At 42.7% G+C, this 11496-nt stretch overlaps 1 pseudogene; it reads left to right on the top strand.

The window, feature by feature from the left end:
• Positions 1–201: 201 nt before the first annotated feature.
• LOC127480784 (NADH-ubiquinone oxidoreductase chain 2-like) lies at positions 202–1238 on the top strand (annotated as a pseudogene).
• The last annotated feature ends 10258 nt before the right edge of the window (positions 1239–11496 follow it).

The following is an 11496-nucleotide window of genomic DNA, read 5'->3' as shown; positions in this document are numbered from 1 at the left end:
CGTTTACTTGGAGTCAACAGTACTTGAGATAATCTTTTCCTGGTTGGCAGACCTAGTTTCCAAGTTTGGACAGGTGAACAGGTGTGTCCAATCGTATGGGCTCGGACAACGCAATGAATCTCAGGAATTTCTGCAAAATAGAAAGTCTAGTACAACAGAACTTCTCATTTCAGAATTTTATAGTCTGGATTCATCTTTAACTCCTTCCCTTACTAATGAATCCTCAAGCTAAATTAATCTCCACAATAAGCTTACTCCTAGGAACCTCAATCACAATTTCGAGTAACCACTGAATAATAGCATGAGTCAGCTTAGAAATTAACACTTTAGCTATTCTTCCATTAATCTCTAAAAGCCACCATCCACGAGCCATTGAAGCCTGTACTAAATACTTTATAACTCAAGCAGCCGCATCTACGCTACTTTTATTCTCCAGCATGACCAATGCATGATTCTCTGGCCAATGGGACATCACCCAACTAACCCACCCCATATCATGTATACTACTAACTATTGCAATTTCAATTAAACTAGGCTTAGTCCCATTTCATTTCTGATTTCCAGAAGTTCTTCAAGGCTCAACTATAACAACATGCCTCCTACTAGCCACAGTCATAAAATTTCCACCAACCACACTATTCTACCTAACATCCCCCTCACTCAACCCAACTCTCCTATCTTTGATAGCTATTGCTTCCGCAGCCCTAGGTGGCTGAATAGGACTTAACCAAACCCAAACTCACAAAATTTTAGCTTTCTCATCTATCGCACACCTAGGATGAATAACTATTATTCTCAACTATAACCCCAATCTGACTTTAATTACGTTCTATCTATATACTGTAACAACTTCCACCATCTTCTTCATCCTTAACACAACCAATACCCTAAAACTATCCACTGTTATATCCACATGAACCAAAATTCCATCACTAACCACAATCCTTATGCTCACTCTCCTCTCCCTTGCAGGTCTTCCTCCCCTAACGGGATTCCTACCCAAATGGTTAATTATTCAAGAGCTCACAAAACAAGAACTAACAGTAGTAGCCACAGCTATTACCCTACTCTCTTTACTTGGACTTTTCTTCTACCTACAACTGGCCTACTGTGCAAACTTCACTAACTACATAAAACAATGACAAACTAACAAACCAACTAACACCCTAACCACAACCTTTACCTCCTTATCAATTATACTCCTACCACTATCTCCCATAGTACTCACAATCCCTTAGAAACTTAGGTTATTTAAACTGAAGGCCTTCAAAGCCTTAAACAAGGGTTAATCCCTCAGTTTCTGTTAAGGTACACAGGATACTAACCTGCATCTCCTGAATGCAACTCAGATGCTTTAATTAAGCTAGAACCTCCCCCTAGACAGATGGGCTTTGATCCCATAAAATTTTAGTTAACAGCTAAATGCCCCAACCAACAGGCTTCTGTCTACTAGATCCCAGCGCATGTTTAATGCACATCAATGAGCTTGCAACTCAACATGAACTTCACTACAGAATCGATAAGAAGAGGAATCAAACCTCCGTAAAAAGGACTACAGCCTAACGCTTCTACACTCAGCCATCTTACCTATGACTTTCATCAACCGTTGACTATTTTCCACTAACCACAAAGATATCGGCACACTTTACCTTATTTTTGGCGCATGAGCTGGTATAATCGGCACAGCCCTTAGTCTCCTCATTCGAGCAGAACTAGGACAGCCAGGCACCCTTTTAGGCGATGACCAAATTTACAATGTAATCGTCACCGCACATGCCTTCGTTATAATTTTCTTTATAGTAATGTCTATTATAATCGGAGGGTTTGGTAACTGATTAGTACCATTAATAATTGGTGCCCCCGACAGAGCATTTCCACGAATAAATAACATGAGCTTCTGACTACTTCCTCCATCCTTCCTACTTCTTCTAGCATCTTCTACAGTAGAAGCCGGGGCCGGAACAGGATGAACAGTATACCCACCCCTAGCCGGAAATCTAGCCCACGCCGGTGCATCAGTAGACCTTGCCATCTTCTCCCTTCACCTGGCAGGTGTCTCATCCATCCTTGGGGCAATCAACTTTATCACCACAGCAATCAATATAAAACCACCTGCTCTCTCACAATACCAAACCCCTCTATTCGTTTGATCTGTCCTAATTACTGCAGTTCTACTTCTCCTCTCCCTACCAGTCCTCGCTGCTGGCATTACAATGCTTCTAACAGATTGAAACCTAAACACTACATTCTTTGACCCTGCAGGAGGCGGAGACCCAATTTTATATCAACGCTTATTCTGATTTTTTGGCCATCCAGAAGTCTACATCCTTATCCTACCAGGATTCGGAATTATTTCCCATGTTGTAGCCTACTACGCCGGTAAAAAAGAACCCTTTGGCTACATAGGCATAGTCTGAGCCATATTATCCATTGGTTTCTTGGGCTTTATCGTATGAGCTCACCACATATTTACAGTTGGAATGGACGTAGATACCCGAGCTTACTTCACATCCGCCACCATAATTATTGCAATCCCCACTGGCATTAAAGTCTTCAGCTGACTAGCAACCTTACACGGTGGAACAATCAAATGAGACCCGCCCATACTATGAGCCCTAGGCTTTATTTTCCTCTTCACCATTGGTGGACTAACAGGCATCGTTCTTACCAACTCCTCCCTAGACATCGCCCTGCACGACACCTACTACGTAGTTGCACATTTCCACTATGTATTATCTATGGGGGCAGTATTCGCCATTTTAGCTGGCTTCACACATTGATTCCCACTGTTCACTGGCTACACCCTTCACTCTACATGAGCTAAAGCCCACTTTGGAGTAATATTCTTTGGAGTCAACCTAACATTCTTCCCACAACATTTCCTAGGCCTAGCTGGTATACCACGACGATACTCAGACTACCCAGATGCTTATACCCTATGAAACACCCTATCCTCCATCGGCTCCCTCATCTCCATAGTAGCTGTAATTATACTAATGTTCATTATCTGAGAAGCCTTCGCATCCAAACGGAAAGTAGTGCAACCAGAACTTACCTCCACAAACATTGAATGAATTCACGGCTGCCCTCCTCCCTACCATACCTTTGAAGAACCAGCTTTTGTCCAAGTACAAGAAAGGAAGGAATCGAACCCTCATAAGCTGGTTTCAAGCCAACCGCATCAAACCACTCATGCTTCTTTCTTATGGGTTGTTAGTAAAATCATTACATAGTCTTGTCAAGACTAAATCACAGGTGAAAACCCAGTACATCCCATCCCAACTCCATGGCCAACCACTCTCAATTTGGTTTTCAAGATGCTTCATCCCCTATTATAGAAGAACTTATTGAATTTCACGACCACGCCCTAATAGTCACACTAGCCATTTGTAGCCTAGTCCTGTATTTACTAGCTCTTATAGAAAAACTATCCTCCAACACCGTCGACGCACAAGAAGTAGAACTTGTCTGAACAATCTTACCTGCCATTGTCCTAATTATACTAGCCCTCCCATCCCTTCAAATCCTCTACATGATAGACGAAATCGATGAACCTGACCTCACCCTCAAAGCTATTGGCCACCAATGATACTGATCCTAGGAATATACAGACTTTAAAGATTTATCTTTTGACTCTTACATACTACCAACTATGGATCTACCACTCGGTCATTTCCACCTCCTAGAAGTTGATAACCGCATCGTCATTCCAATAGAATCCCCGATTCGAATTATTGTTACAGCTGATGATGTTCTCCACTCCTGAGCTGTTCCTAGCCTTGGTGTAAAAACCGATGCAATTCCAGGACGACTGAACCAAACTTCCTTTATCACAACCCGGCCTGGAATCTTCTACAGTCAGTGCTCAGAAATCTGTGGAGCCAACCACAGCTTCATACCTATCGTAGTAGAATCAGCCCCTCTAACACACTTCGAAAACTGATCTTCACTTCTAACATCCTAATCATTAAGAAGCTATGAACCAGCACTAGCCTTTTAAGTTAGAGAAAGAGGATTATTCACCCTCCTTAATGACATGCCCCAACTAAACCCCGCACCTTGACTTTTTATCATACTAACTTCATGATTCACTTTTTCTCTTATCCTTCAACCTAAACTCTTACTATTTACCCCAACTAACTCACCCTCCAACAAAACACTACCCACTATAAAAACCCATTCCTGAAACTGACCATGAACCTAAGCTTCTTTGATCAATTCATAAGCCCAACCCTCCTCGGAATCCCCCTTATCCTCATCTCGCTGTTATTCCCAACCCTATTACTTCCTTCTCCTGGCAATCGATGAGTTACAAATCGTCTTTCAACTCTTCAACTCTGATTTCTCCATTTAATCACAAAACAACTAATAACCCCATTAAACAAAAAAGGCCATAAATGAGCCCTAATCCTATCATCACTCAGAATTATACTTCTAACAATTAACCTATTAGGCCTCCTACCTTACACATTCACACCTACTACCCAACTATCAATAAACCTAGCCCTCGCCTTCCCTCTATGACTTGCCACCCTGCTAACAGGCCTACGAAACCAACCTTCAGCTTCCCTTGGACACCTCCTACCAGAAGGCACCCCAACACCTCTAATTCCTGCCCTCATCATAATTGAAACAACAAGCCTTCTCATTCGCCCTTTAGTCTTAGGAGTTCGCCTCACAGCCAACCTCACAGCAGGACACCTGCTCATCCAACTCATTTCAACAGTCACTACCATCCTCCTTCCCATTATACCTACCGTGTCCCTTCTAACCATAACAATTCTACTCCTCTTAACAATTCTAGAAGTGGCCGTGGCAATAATCCAAGCGTATGTCTTTGTACTTCTTCTAAGCCTTTACTTACAAGAAAACATTTAACCCTTAATGGCACACCAAGTCTGTTGCAGAATAATTCGAATTTAGTAGTAGAATGGCTGAGGCTTAGTAAGAGAGTAGACCTAGAAAGCAGCACTCCAAAGTAGTTAGTTAGCAACCTTGTTTGTGAGCATGGAATGCGCTGAAGAGATGGTAACAACAATCAAAGGATTTAGTCAAGCATGTATATAATGATTTGTTACCTGGGATGTGGTAAGGGTCTGTTAATCAGTTTCTAGGAGTAAGACAGCTTAAGAAGATTTATGATTAGAGTAGATGATTATTAATTGTTATCAGTATGAAGTATGAGCTTGCTTGTAACTGTTTTGTTGTAGAAACTGCTATGAACTTGTTTGTAACTGTGTAACTGTTTTGCTGTGGAAACTGCACGTAAACTTGTTTGTGTATAAAAGCTGAACTGAGAATAGAGGTCTTTGGAATCCTGACTTGGGACGCTAGTCCTCAGGTTCCCGGGGCCCCAAATAAAGCACCGCATAAACCGGCACTCTGTTGGCTTGTGTTTTTATTTGTTACGGGCAACAGTTTTCTGGCGACCCAGAGGTGGGACTCCGGGGGTAGCTGGGGCGACTCACGAGCTGATCCACTCCATGCCGGCATCCAGGTGATTTCTGGGGAGACATCGACCCGTGCCCGACCCCGCGCCCGACGGACAACCATCCAGGTAAGCCCGGAGGTGCTTTATTCTTTTAGGTTTGTTGGTTGGGAGCCTGCCTATAAGACGGGACCGTGAGTTACCCGCTGGGTTGGGCTAAAGGTACCTTGGTTGGGAAGCCTAGGCGCTGGTCGTAAGACGTAGCGAAAGCTGCGCTGTACCAGCACTCGCCACTCATAGGGAGAATTGGCGAGTTGGTTTTGGTTTTGGTTTTGGAATAAGTAATTGGTTTATATCATTGTGTTATTGTGAATTTGATTTTGAATTTAGACTGGGGTGTGTGTGTGTGTGTGTGAGTCAGTATGATGCCGTTTAAAACCTTTAAGGCACTATCTTGTGCAGAAAATGACATCCCTAGCGATTCTCCGCTTGGTTGTTTGTTGAAGCATTGGAAGGAAGGAAATTTTGGACAAGAGTTAAGCAAGAAACAATTGATTGATTATTGTAATCATGTATGGCCCCAATATGAAACAGAGGGAATGCAGTGGTCTAGGAATGGTACTTTGACCCCGGAAATTATAACCCCCTTGATGCAATACTTACGAGAGAATGAGATGTGGGATGAAATACCGTATCTAGATTTGTTTTATTATTTAAAGCGTAAGACTGAATGGCAAAAAGAATGTGGTATGTTGATTTTAAAAGAACTGGAAGATAAATGTAAAGGATGTCAGGAGCGGAAAATACGGTTTTCAGAACCAGAGGAAGATGTGTCTTTGTTAGTCTCCCCCAGCATAACTCCAGGTGCGCCCCCGGGAGATAGTCTCCCTTCACGTGTGAGGGCACAATCACCCACCATGCCCCCGTTAGAATCGTCCTCGGATGAGGAAGAAAAGAGAAGGGGAGAATGTGATTTTGATAGAACTCCTTTAGCTGAACGAACGCGGAGAGCACGAAGAGAACAAGGAAGGAGTAGAGACAGACGGCGAGGGGGAGAGTTGAGGGAAGTTTCGCTTTCACCCCCGAGATTGATGGCTCCTTTGCGGGAAGCAGTTGGAGCAAATGGGGGAAAAGTCATGGTAAAGGTTCCTTTTTCACCTAGTGATTTATTAATTTGGAAACAGTCAGCCGGAACATATAGAGAAAACCCGGAGCGGGTGGCTCGTATTATAAAAATGGTTATAAAAACTCAAAATCCGGACTGGAATGATTTACAAGTATTGTTAGATACACTTCTGGATTCAACAGAAAAGGAAATGGTATTAAAGGTGATGGTAGAAAGAGCGAGAGAAAGAATTCGAACTTTGCCTCGAGCAGCACGGGGAACAGTGAATGATTTCGTACCGCGGGAGGATCCTGAATGGGATCCGAATGACCCTAGAGATTACAAAAGGTTAAGAATTTACCAGGAATTATTGGTAGAGGGAGTACGAAGTGGGATACCAAAAACACTAAACTGGTCAAAGTTATACTCAGTAAGACAGGATAAGGGGGAATCTCCTGCAGCCTTTTTAGAAAGGTTAAAAGAGACAGCTCGGAAATATACAGATTTAGATGTTGAAGATGAATCAGGAAAATTGCAATTAGCAATGATTTTTATGGGACAATCACAAGAAGACATTAGGAAAAAACTTCAGAAGTTAGAAGGAGCAGAGACAAGAGATTTGGAAAAATTATTAGGAGTGGCATGGAAGGTGTACAATAATAGGGAAAAGGAAGCTACTAAGAGACAACAGGCAAGCTTGTTAGCACTCCTGCAAGCTCCAGGGGGGAACAACGGGGCCGGTAGCCATAGAGGAAGAGGCCGCGGTAAAAGGGGAAGGGGAGGAATAGGTAGAGGATTTAACAATAAGTCAGGATTCGGAAATCAATATGGGGGAGGACGTGGTAGGTTAGGACCAAATCAATGTGCTCTTTGTAAAGAACAAGGACATTGGAAAAACGAATGCCCACTGAACGCTGGAAATGGAATAAATCCGTGGAATCCCCAAGGTTTTGCAAATCCACAAAACCCTGTTAACATGGGTACGCCACAAGGTGTCGCCCAAGCATTTATGTTAGGGAATTACCAGACTCAAAGTCGGCTAGACCGGGATTTAAAGGTTGTTTTAGAAGTAGAGGGAGAGTCGACAGAATTTAGGGTAGACACTGGAGCTAGTTTTTCGGCAATGAATAAATTGATGGGGCCACTAAGTGATTCAACTGCATGGGTAGTAGGAGTTTCAGGACAGGTAGAAGAAAAGACGTTTCTGCAACCTTTAGATATCAAATTTAGAGGAAAAGAATTAGATCATCAATTTTTGTATATGCCCAACAGTCCTGAATGTCTACTAGGAAGGATTTGCTTTCAGCCTTGCAAGCTAAAATTATATTTGAAAAAGGGAGGGTCAAAATGGAAATTCCGGAAGAGAACTTAGCGAAAATTTTCGTTGTGAAAGAGGTACAAAAGGAAGAGATACCTCAGGAAATAGAACAGGTTGTGGTACCTTGGGTTTGGGAAACAGGGGTCCCTGGAAAATCTAAAGCTGCTATTCCAGTTAGAATAGAATTAAAAGAAGGAGCACAACCCGTTAGAGTGCGACAGTACCCAATTAGTTTAGAAGCCAGGAAAGGAATAGCCCCAATGATCACACAGTTTTTAATTTTAGGGATATTAAAAGAATGTGAGTCAGAATATAATACCCCCATTTTTCCGGTAAGGAAGCCAAACGGTAAGTACAGGTTAGTGCAAGACTTGAGAGCAGTAAATCTCATCACAAAAGATATCCACCCGGTTGTAGCTAACCCTTACACCTTGTTAACATCTGTTTCTGAGAGATTTCAGTGGTTTACAGTGATTGATTTAAAGGATGCCTTCTTCTGCATACCACTGGCACGGGAAAGTTGGAAAATCTTTGCCTTTGAATGGGAAAACCCAGAGACCGGACGGAAGCGACAGCTTACTTGGACTTGATTACCGCAAGGATTCAAATGTTCACCTACGATATTCGGTAATCAGTTAGCAAAAGAACTTGAAGAATGGAAGACTACTCAGGTAAAAGAATCTCCTTTTTCATATATCATACTGCAATATGTAGATGACATTTTCTTAGGAGCTACAGAACAGGGACTCTGTCGTCAATTAACCATTGAACTGTTAAATATGTTGGGACAAGCAGGCTACCGAGTCTCAAAAGAAAAAGCACAACTAGTAAAACAGAAAGTTATCTCTCAAGGAACCCGGCGCTTAGGAACAAATAGGATTCAAGTAATATGTGCTATCCCTGTACCCCGAAGTAATCAAGAACTAAGATCTTTTTTAGGAATGGTCGGATGGTGCAGACTGTGGATTCCCAACTTTGGACTAACTGCCAGACCATTATATGAGGCAGTAAAGGAGCCCAAGCTGACCTGGGGGACGAAGCAAGAGAAAGCTTTCCGGGAACTGAAAAGAGCCCTCCAGGAAACACCTGCCCTGGGACTACCGGACCTAACCAAGGAGTTTCAGCTCTATGTCTGCGAGAGACAACGAATGGCTCTAGGAGTACTCACTCAGCGGTTAGGATCCTGGAAGAGACCGGTTGGGTATTTCTCCAAACGACTAGACGCAGTAAGTGGGGGATGGCCAGGGTGTCTCAGAGCTGTGGCAGCGACGGTTATTTTAATACAAGAAGCACGAAAATTGACTCTGGGAAAACACATGGTAGTGTACGTGCCCCACATGGTTATAACAGTTTTAGAACAAAAAGGGGGGTATTGGCTCTCATCTAGCCGCATGTTACAGTATCAGGCTTTGTTGAGAGAGCAAGATGATGTTGAACTGAAAATCACTAACCATCTCAACCCAGCAGAATTCCTTAGGTCTACACAGGAAGAAGGTATCCTGGAGCATGACTGTGTAGAGACCATTGAACAAGTCTATGCGAGCAGAAGAGACTTGAAGGACGAACCATTGACAGATCCTGACTGGGAGTTGTACACCGACGGATCTAGTTTTGTAGAAAATGGCACCAGGTATGCTGGGTATGCAGTGGTCACTCTACAACAGGTGATAGAAGCAAATGCACTACCCCCAGGTACGTCTGCACAAAAGGCTGAGATATGGGCATTAGTGAGAGCTTTAATATTAAGCCAAGGAAGGAGAGTTAATATATGGACTGATTCCAAATATGCTTTTGGGGTAGTTCATGTTCACGGAGCACTCTGGAAAGAGAGAGGACTTCTTACTTCTCAGGGGACAACGATTAAACATCGAGAAGAAGTTTTACAATTGCTAGAGGCAATACACAAACCCTCAGCAGTAGCAATAATGCATGTCAAAGGACATCAGACTGACCCCGGACGAGAATTTCAAGGTAATCGACAAGCTGACCAAGTGGCTAAACAAGCCGCAAGAGAGGTATGGACTCAGATGGTTCTTTTGCCTGTTCAAAATAATCCAGCAACAGCATTTATGGAAGAGAAACCATATTATACACAGGAAGATGAGAAATTAGCTCAAATGACAGAAGCAAAGAAAAATGTTAAAGGGTGGTACATTTCTCCCACAGGACAAGTGATTTTACCTGTCAGAATAATGAAAGCAGTACTCGAAATGGAACACAATAAGTGCCACTGGGGTGCAGAAGTAATGGTAAAATTTTTGAAAAATGAGGTTCTCTCAAACCAGATGTTAACACTAGCAAAAAGGGTAAATGCAATGTGTCCCATATGTATAAAGAATAACCCAGTAGTCAGAAAACAGGTACAAATGGGAAAGTTACAGATAGGACAGTTACCAGGAGATTATTGGCAAATAGACTTTTCTGAGTTGCCTAAGATGCAATCCTATAAGTATTTGTTAGTATATGTTTGTACCTTTTCAGGATGGCCAGAAGCCTTTCCATGCAGGACTAATCAAGCAAAGGAAGTAGTTAAAACACTTCTGAGAGAAATTATTCTGAGATTTGGGATACCTCTAGGGTTATCATCTGATCGAGGGCCACACTTTACCGCAGGGATAGTGCAAGATATATCCATCGCACTAGGAATAACATGGAATCTCCATACACCATGGAGACCGCAATCCAGCGGGCAAGTAGAGAGGATGAATCAGACATTGAAAGGTCAATTAAAGAAAATCTGTCAAGAAGCAAAAATTCAGTGGCCCCAAGCACTACCTCTTGCCTTGTTGAGATCAGGATCAAACCAAGGGAGAGAATAGGAGTAAGTCCATATGAGATATTGTATGGCAAACCCTATCATGCAGCTACCTACCAAGGGGATCCTCATATAGTGGGTGATCAAGCAGTATTTAATTATGTGTTAACTTTAAATAAGACTCTCACAGCCCTCAGAGGAGCATTGCAGTGGAATCGACCTCTGCCCCTGGAGAATCCAGTATATGATATTTCTCCGGGAGACCAAGTCTAAGTAAGAAATTGGTCGGTGGAGCCGCTGAAAGAGACATGGGATGGCCCACATCAGGTGATAATGACGACCTACACGGCAGTAAAAGTTGAAGGAATCGACAGCTGGATCCATTACACTCGGGTCAAGAAGATTCCCGTCTCGTGGTCAGTAGAGCCTCTCTCACAGACAAAAATGGTGTTTCGTCGAACTACCACCTGAAAGTCTTAACATTTCTGGGACTGATAGGTTTGGCAGAGACCTTTGTAAAAATTGAAACCCCTGACCCTTACTTGCTGGTACCTGAGGTTACTGATGTAAACTTAACCTGTTTATTTTCTGATGACCAGGGAGCTGAATTAAGAGATGTCAAAGTCAAGTGGAGATGGAGAGATCAAGATCAAATCATGACAGAAGGAGTGACAACAGTTTGGGATGCTACACAACAAAAGGGTTACACCGTTCTGCAGGTACCCAAGGTGTCTAAGGCTATGGAAGGTACATATATGTGTGTAGTTTGGATTTGGGAAAGTTTTGATTATGGACATATAGAAATACGGACAATAAACATGACTCAGAAAACGGCGACCAAAGTGCGAGTTATACCCACTAGGAAACAATCGGACATGTGGGATGGTCCT

The sequence above is a fragment of the Manacus candei genome, unplaced genomic scaffold (assembly GCF_025592945.1).
Source record: "Manacus candei isolate 608988 ecotype Guabito, Panama unplaced genomic scaffold, ASM2559294v1 h1tg000006l, whole genome shotgun sequence".
NCBI lineage: Eukaryota > Metazoa > Chordata > Aves > Passeriformes > Pipridae > Manacus > Manacus candei.
Note: the sequence above shows the minus strand (reverse complement) of the source record. Positions and strands in the feature narration are given on the sequence as shown.